The following is an 8,518-nucleotide window of genomic DNA, read 5'->3' as shown; positions in this document are numbered from 1 at the left end:
ACTATAGACCCACTTCGCCGACGTGCACTCCATGCTCACCTGTGAAGACAGTTCTGCCGGTAAGTTTGCTGGACACGTTAATCGTCCACTCATGGTCATAGCCTCATGTTCTCGCCGTTCCATATCGCCTTGCAATCACGTCATCCATCATCACTGACGCCGGAGCAAACCCACCCCAATTCGGCGATTGCCAACAGCCACCCATCACCGCTCGCCTCTACGGAACAGACCCACCTCTTACTGGTTCATTCCTTGGCTGCTGTTCCTTAAATTTCAACATCATCAGTGTTGACATTTCAGGCTTCCCGCCGAGCCGCTCATTCCACCAATAAACTCTGCCCATAGGATTCATTTTGTGTTTTGGGGACATTTTGGTCATTTCAAATGTGTCTATTGGGGTAGTTAAGTCATTTTATATATGAAATAAAATCAATACAAAATCAAAAGGGTTTTATAGTCATTTTATACTTAAAAGTAACTCCGGCATCACTTTAAATTGATATTTGAGGTGTAAGTGAAACAGTAAATCACTCTTTCTAATACAAGTGAAAATTAAAACCAAAATCTTCATGTAGGTGTAAAATAACCTAACATCAAGGGGTCTGAGTGTAATTTACCCATAGAAATATCCTACAGCCATATGGAAAAAGGAGCAAACAGGGGGTCATTTTGAAAAACTGGCCCCACAGTGAGGCTGAGTTAGCTAATTCGAATTCAATAGAATTGGTGCCATCTTTGTTGTTGTTACACTTGATCATTATAAAAAATTCTACATACTTTACAACCAAATAAGCACAGTACGTCTTAGAGCCGTCTCATGATGGTACCAATGCTCAAAATCACAAAACTGTTAGTGCTCTAAACTATATTTGTGATGATTTAGGATGAAAGAGTGAAACATTTGATGCATTTTTACCTAGTTGAATAACATTGTCAATATAATTTTGTCGCTTTCAAAGTTCCTAAATACGATCGAAATTACCCAAACAATGCACGGCAAGTTTATTTTGACTTTCTGGAATGTTTTTCTTTTTCTCTCTTTTTCTATTTATTTATTTATTTTCTTCTTCATAGATAATTGACCTACTAGAAAGATTGACTATTATTTATACTATCATAACAATAGGCACTGGCTTTCCCTGTTAACCGTTAGATTGATAGATTTATAAAAAGATTCATTTTATTTTATTTTATTTTATTTTATTTTATTTTTTTTCTGAATTCAAAAGATTCATTTTACTTTGCATAGCCTTTAAAACTGTCTCAATCTACTGATTGTTAATGACAAGTTATGAATCTTATCAGACCATTTCTAACGATGTCCCAAAAGGGACAATCATATCCCACCATTTTTTTTTTTCCTAATCGAACAGCAATATTATTATTTTTAATTAACGATGAAATAAATAGTAAAATTGATTAGTAGTTGAAAAAACAAATGAATTTATTTCCAGTTTTTGATACACCAAAAAGAATAATTACAAACCTCAAATACATGAAAATCTGGTCTAAATATTCTTTAAATAAACTTATCTACTGTTCAAAAGTGAAGCAGATGGAGAAGAAGCTGCAGAAGATGTAGTGAACTTCGAGGACTCAACGTCGTAAATAGAACTCATTTGGATGCTCTGAGAAACAGTGACACCAGAAGATTGTGAGGCTGAAGATGTAGGGGAAATCCCATAAGTTGGCACAGGTTTTCTTGATGGAAGACTTGGCAATGGAGCTTCAAAATTCAGGACATGAATTGCTTGCCTGATTGAAGGCCTGAGATTGTTATAAGGATGAGCACACCAGAGCCCAACAATCATCAATCGTTCCATTTCTTGCTCATCAAAATCTGCAAGTAGATTGGGGTCAGCAGCTTCAAGAAGCTTTCCCATTCCATAGAGGTCCCAAACCCATTCTATCATGCTAATATGACTTTCTTGAGCCTTGGGCCTGATGGGTTTTCTTCCACATGCTATTTCCAATGCTACAACTCCAAAGCTATAGACATCTGTTTCCTTACTAGCCTTGCCAGTGACCACACAATCAGGAGCCATGTAGCCTATTGTCCCTGCCAAAACCGTTGTTTGTGATCCCTTCTCATGGTCGACAAGCCTAGCTAACCCGAAATCCCCAAGTTTGGCATTGAAATTCGAATCCAACATAATGTTGCTTGGTTTAATGTCCCTATGCACCACGCATTGTTCCCATTCTTCATGAAGATAGAGCAATGCAGAGGCCAAGCCTTGAGCAATTTTGTACCTCACAGCCCATTTCAAGAAGGTTTTTGCTTTGTATAGATGGGAATCCAAGCTTCCATTAGGCATGAACTCATAAACAAGTAGTAGCTCTCTTTTTTCATGGTACCAACCAATTAGTTGAACCAAATTCCTATGCCTCAACTTATGATCATTACTTCAGATGCATACTCCTTTAGACCCTGCTTTGAACCCCTTGACACTCTTTTCACAGCAACATATGAGTTTAAGTCCCTCAAGAAACCTCTGTAAACCCCACCAAACCCTCCCTCTCCAAGTTTCTCTTCCTTCGCGAAGTTACTGGTGGCACGAGCCAAGTCCTTGTAGGAAAACTTTCTAGGTCCTGTACCTCTTTCAAAATTTTCAACCATGGACACATCAAAGACAGTATCATCCTCATTTTGACCCCTACTCCTCTTCTTCCAAAACATGAACAAAACTAAACTCAATATACCAAGCAAAACACTTCCACCAACAGCTAATCCAACCACCAATCCTCTCTGGCTTTTACTTGATTTGGAGTCAGGACTGGGGCTTGGTGTGATTACCCCTGGATCTGTTGGATTTGTTATGTTTTCATCAATTCCTAGTGTAGAACTAAAGTTCCATGAGTTTATACTATGTATAGCTGATAAATTTCCAGTTGCAGCTGAAAAGCCAAATGTAGCCCATTCTGGCAAGATGTCCCTTAGATCAACTACGTAGTCAAGCCTTTGTGTGACAGTGGTATTATCTCTAAAGCCAGTGAAGACAACACTCAGATTTTTTGAAACAGAACTATAACTAATCCAAGCATCATTTATTTTCCCTTGTAAGATACTAGTATTACTCAACCATGTCATGCTAGTAACAGATTTCATAGAGTTGATGTCTATATCTACGTGGTTAAATTCGGGGTCCCAATCGTTGTGAAAAATATCGAACTCCACCGCAACAAATGGATTTTCTGTTAAGTTGCTGGAAGTCATCTGTGAGGCCAAGGCTGCCACCTTTAGTTGCATTGATAGGGATTTTTGATCCGGCAGGCGCAAGGAAGAACGCGATCCCATCACCATAAGATGTTCTGTTCTGCGAATTGATGACAAAACTGAAATGGGTAGTGAAGTCTGTGAGGTTGCTTGAGGCCTTGTCCCAAAGGTGCATCGGCTTGGCATATGTGGCTCGGCCAATGCTTGCAACCATGACTAAATCACGCTGTTTTGCGGTGAGTTGGATTACTTTGTTTGCTGGGTAAGCTATCTCATACGTTATGTTCATATCATTGGGACTAAAGCTGTGATGACCTTGTGGGCGGGTGCGAGAGACATGTCAGGCTACCACACTGGCGAGTTACGAGTGCACAATTCCACATCGCCTGGATAGAGGAAAGGTGAAGTGTTTATATGTAAATGTGTCACCTCCAATTGGTATGAGGCATTTTGGGGTGAAATTAAAGAGCAAAACCGTGCGGGGTCAGGCTCAAAGCGAACAATATCATACCATGTGGTGGAGCGGAATCATTAGCTTATGGTATGTGAACTAATTGTTGGTATTAGTAGTCTTGCAATGAAAGATCGATTTCTCTCTGCTTTACAATTAATTATAAGGCAGTCATTGTTTACTATGTCAACTAATTGTGGCTTTTTCTTCCCCTCTTTTTCTAATGCAATGTATTAGATATATATATATATATATATATATATATATATATATTTGACCTTTGAACAAGCTAATCTTTAAGACACAGATTTATTATTTTTCAGTCTGTTTGGTAGTTAGGTATGTTGTGATGTTGAATGCCACCCCCCCTCTCCACCAAGTAAACTGTTTGATCATCATCATTTTAAAAGTTACATTAGGGATCAAATGATCACTAAAAATCGAAGTATTTAGAAAATGTGTGTGAGTCTCTCTGCAGGCGAAAATTACTCACTTATTTTTCTCAATGCCTTTTTTTGTTTTTTGGGTAAATTTTTTCTCAATGCCTTCATAAGTACTACGTGTTGAATTTTTCCAAGAACTTTGTTTGTCAAACCTACCATTGAAAAGTCTTTCAATGCTCTTTTCCAATGGGTCATCTTCCCATTTTTGTTCTCCCCTAAGTTTAAAAATTCTTAGTCTCCAAGCTGTTTTCTCTGGATTCTATGTGATTATTACATTTGGACAGAGAAATCATAGAGTTTTGATAGGTTTCTCATCCTGATCTCCTGCTTTTGAAGCTTAATGGTTCGAGCTTCTTTAGCTCCATCATTTCATTGATCTAAGGACACACGAGGCCATATTTCAAGCCTTTGTTATTCATACTTTTACTTTTTTTCTATATTAATTCACTGTGACTGTATGGAATTGTAATCTTAAAATTGAAATTCATAAAATTAGAAAAAATTTAATTCTAAAACTCTACCATCCTTTTTGAAATTTTATTTATTTATTTATTTTATTTATTATTATTTTTTTCTTCTAGTTGGTAAGCATACACACACGTCTCTTTTGAGATTTGAACCCTGATTCCCTTTGAAAAGTAAGAATCTGCTAGGCCACTGGCCGTTCCTCTTTGAATTCTAAAACACAAGATCTTTTAGAAGTAATGGGTTCAGAGTTACTATTCCCTTGTTTGGTCTAATGTTTTGAGAATAGTTTTATATAGTATTTTTAAAAGAACATAATACAAAAATTTATTTGATTGATTGTTTCTATATTTTTGGTAGTTCAATTTTGACATCCACGAATTTCTGTGTCGGAAGGCGCATGGTAGATTGCGCATGGTGGATTCGTGTTCCCCAATGAAATAGTTTATTAATTTGATTTTTAATATATTATTTAGTTGGGTCGTTACAATCTATTCTCCTAAAAGAGAATTTCGTCCTCAAAATTTAGCTTCTACTCAACAAATTAAATTCTAACATCTCATTCGAATTATAGTCATTAATCATCAATTCAATTTGCCAGGACCAGATATGTCACTAAAATGTTTCTACTAATACATTAATCTTAACTGTGTAACTTGCTTATTTATGGGACATTGTCTTCTCTTCCAAAGCTAAATGACTCATCTTTAAGCAAACCACTTTGGTTTGATATGAGTTTATGTCTAAATGTAACAAGCGCCATTTGTTACACATTGGATTCGAATAGAAAAGTGATTAGGTATAAATGGTTGGATATGCAACACTACTCAACAGTTTGAACTTTTTGGTATCAAAAGTCAGATCCAGTCCTTAATCCGGTGTTACGCCAAGCGCCCGGTCCAGAAGGCGTCCGGGTAGGCAGGGTGACCCGAACCGCAATGAGGGCGTTGCGAGTTTGGGTGGGAAAGAATGTAACAAAGGTCATTTGTCTCATATCGGATCCGAATGAGAAAGTAATTAGGTATAAATTGATGGGTATGCAGCACTACCCAACAGCTTAAACTTTTGAATAAATGGACAAGCGCCCACCCGTTATACTAAATATTTACTAAAACCTTGCATGTGTGCCCATAACTCATGTTTCTTTTTTCTTTCTTTTTTTCAATTATCTAATCAACTTAATTTATGAATTTCAACAACGTAAATTCTTACGCTTATTTATGTAGAAAAATAATTGAATACTTTAATAAACCAAGTCTCATCTATAGCATAATAATTGTACAAGCAAATGTAGCGCCAATAAATTTCATGTTCATATATTTGTAAACATACCAAACATTCATATCAGGAATGACATAAGCAGTATTTACACATTTCAAATAGAAACACAGAAGCAATACGCAAGTATAAAATGTTTGATTGATCTCTCCAACACCAACCATTAATCCTCAAAACCAATCTTGACAATGTAATTTAAACATATATGAATTATAAAATGTTAACGTGTAAAGTATACGCGTTGGCACAACCGATACTGATGAAATGCATCACATATATGGTATGATACAGCAAAAACTAATAAATGCAATAATGCAATGTCATGAATGCAAGTAATGTATGTGATGAATGTAATGTAATGTAATGCAAAACTAATGCAACCATCAACTTTTACTTACAGCCGGGTGTTTCATAGTCCAATCCAAAAGTTTAAGGTTCAACTATTTCACTATCTATCTAAATCTGACATGGGTCACTTTTAACATTCTCCCTAATTTAAATTTGCAACGCTCTTGTCGTGATCGGGTCACCCTACCTACCTGGACGAGGCACCCGAACACCTTTCAGTTGAGCGTTTGGCGTGACACCAAATAAAAGACTGAGTCTGAATTTTATACCAACTGTAACGGGCAAGTGCTTGAGTAACGTGTCAAATTTTTTTCAAATTTTCCCATTTATTTTATTTTAATATTTTGATGCATCTCAATTTGCGTGCCAAGTGGGTCCAGTATTTTTACTCTATTTTTTTATCCCATTTATTTATTTTGGGGGCTTGACTAATGAGGGAGATAGTTCGTGGCATTATAGTGATTGAGAGGAAGTTAGATGGGGATTTTAGTCATTAAGGTGTTTCTGTGACGTTTATGATTTTTCCCAGTTTTCATTATTTTGGAATTTTTTATTTTTCTAGAGTATTTTCGTCTTGCCTCTTTTTGTCGAATACCGTGAGGTGTGCCGAATGTGTTCAGAGTGTTGGTTGGAGTAATTCCTTGAGTTTAGGACTCTTAGAAATGCATCGTTTAACATTTCGGTATTTTATTTTCTGTTTTTCAGGCAAGGAGGTCCCCGACGGGGCCCGCAACCAACATTGTTGTGCACAGGGGTTGTGTCATTTTCTTGATGTGTGGAGGACCATACTTGCTTGCTTGATGTTGAGATTTTGGGAGATTGCTTGGAAATGTTTGAAAAATTGCATACTTGAGGTAATTTTCTCCCAATGCTTGTTTGCAATATTGGTACCTCTTTTGAAAGAATGAGCTTAATGTTTATGGGTATTATTTCTAGAAACCCTCACTAGACTTCACTCGTCCACTAGGGGTAACCTAGGGGTTTAAAAGGCTTGTTGCACATGCTAAATACAATCGTGTTCCCTACGAAAGTGGCGTTATCCATTTATTGTTTTATAGATTCATACTTGTATAGTTGTTCATTTCATTCATTTACTTTCTAGTTCATTGCTAGGGACTAACAATATTTAAGTTTGGGAGTGTGATGAGCGCTGAAAAGTGCGTATTTAAACCCCTTAAGTTTAGGCATTCTAGTACCTTTATCTATCTTACTTTACCGTTGTAAATTGATTTCGTATTATTTCCATTTTCAGGCACTTATCCCGAAAATAAGCTAACTCAGCCAAATAAGAGCTTAATTGAAGCAATTCTAGGATAAATCAAAGAAAGGAGCCAAGTGGAAGCAAAAGGAAGAAAAAGGTGGAAATTAACATCTTCGATCGATCTCAGATCAAAGTTCGATCGATCCAACATGATCGATCTCAGCACTTCAAGATGGATCAGAGCCATGATGACATTTTCAGAGATCTCAAAAGTTCGATTGATCCAACACCATTCTTCGATCGATCGAACTACTTTGTCCTTATCTAAATGATTGATCTTATCTAGTTGTACCATCCTACCAACCACTTTTGTCCTTTTTCCAAAAATATCTTCAAAATATCTCAGATTTGTCTTTATCCAAAAAGTGCTACCATCGAAGATCGATCCAGCCTAAGTTCGATAGATCTCAGCCAAATTCGATCGATCCAAGTCCAAGGTTCGATCGATCGAACTTCCTCCAGTACGAAAAAGTTAAATTTCCAGCTCACTGAAAGTTGTCCTTTATCCAATCATTGGGGAATATTGTGTGCATGACCCCAGCTCATTTTGGGTGTCATTTGACCTACCTATATAAGGATAAGGATTGTTTTTTATAATGGAGAGCCAATATCATATCATATCATCTCTTGGAGAGCAAACTTAGAGGAGGAGGAGGCTAGAGACACAAAGGGGGGAGTTCTTCATTAATAAGGAGCAGATTTCTTCCATGGAGTTAGCCCTTAAGGGCTGGAGCAACATCACCATGAGTGGCTAGACATCCTCTTGGGGCTATAGTTAGCCCCAAGCATGCTTTCTATATTTTAATTGTGTATTATTGAGCGATTAGTGTTATAATTAATGTTTTGACACTTTGATATATATAGATATTGATTGTTCAATGATTTATGTGGTTAAATGCTTTCAATTAATCATTTCATTCTATCCATATGTCTATGTATGTTAGAATAGATGTTCATGTGCTTGTCTCTAGATTTTGTGTTACTGATGCATGTCTATGTGTATTGATGCTATAGATTTAGAGATTGTCAAAACATAGTGCTTAATGGAATGCTCTTGT

The 8,518-nt window shown here is 36.7% G+C and overlaps 1 pseudogene; it reads right to left on the bottom strand.

Annotated features, from left to right (window-relative positions):
* Positions 1-1,529: 1,529 nt before the first annotated feature.
* LOC132301400 (L-type lectin-domain containing receptor kinase IX.1-like) lies at positions 1,530-3,503 on the bottom strand (annotated as a pseudogene).
* Between the last annotated feature and the right edge of the window lie 5,015 nt (positions 3,504-8,518).

The sequence above is a fragment of the Cornus florida genome, unplaced genomic scaffold (genome assembly GCF_030987335.1).
Source record: "Cornus florida cultivar Cherokee Brave unplaced genomic scaffold, ASM3098733v1 CherokeeBrave_3.0.0_Hap2_Chr03, whole genome shotgun sequence".
In the NCBI taxonomy this organism is placed as follows: domain Eukaryota; kingdom Viridiplantae; phylum Streptophyta; class Magnoliopsida; order Cornales; family Cornaceae; genus Cornus; species Cornus florida.
This window is presented reverse-complemented; position numbering and strand designations above follow the sequence as displayed.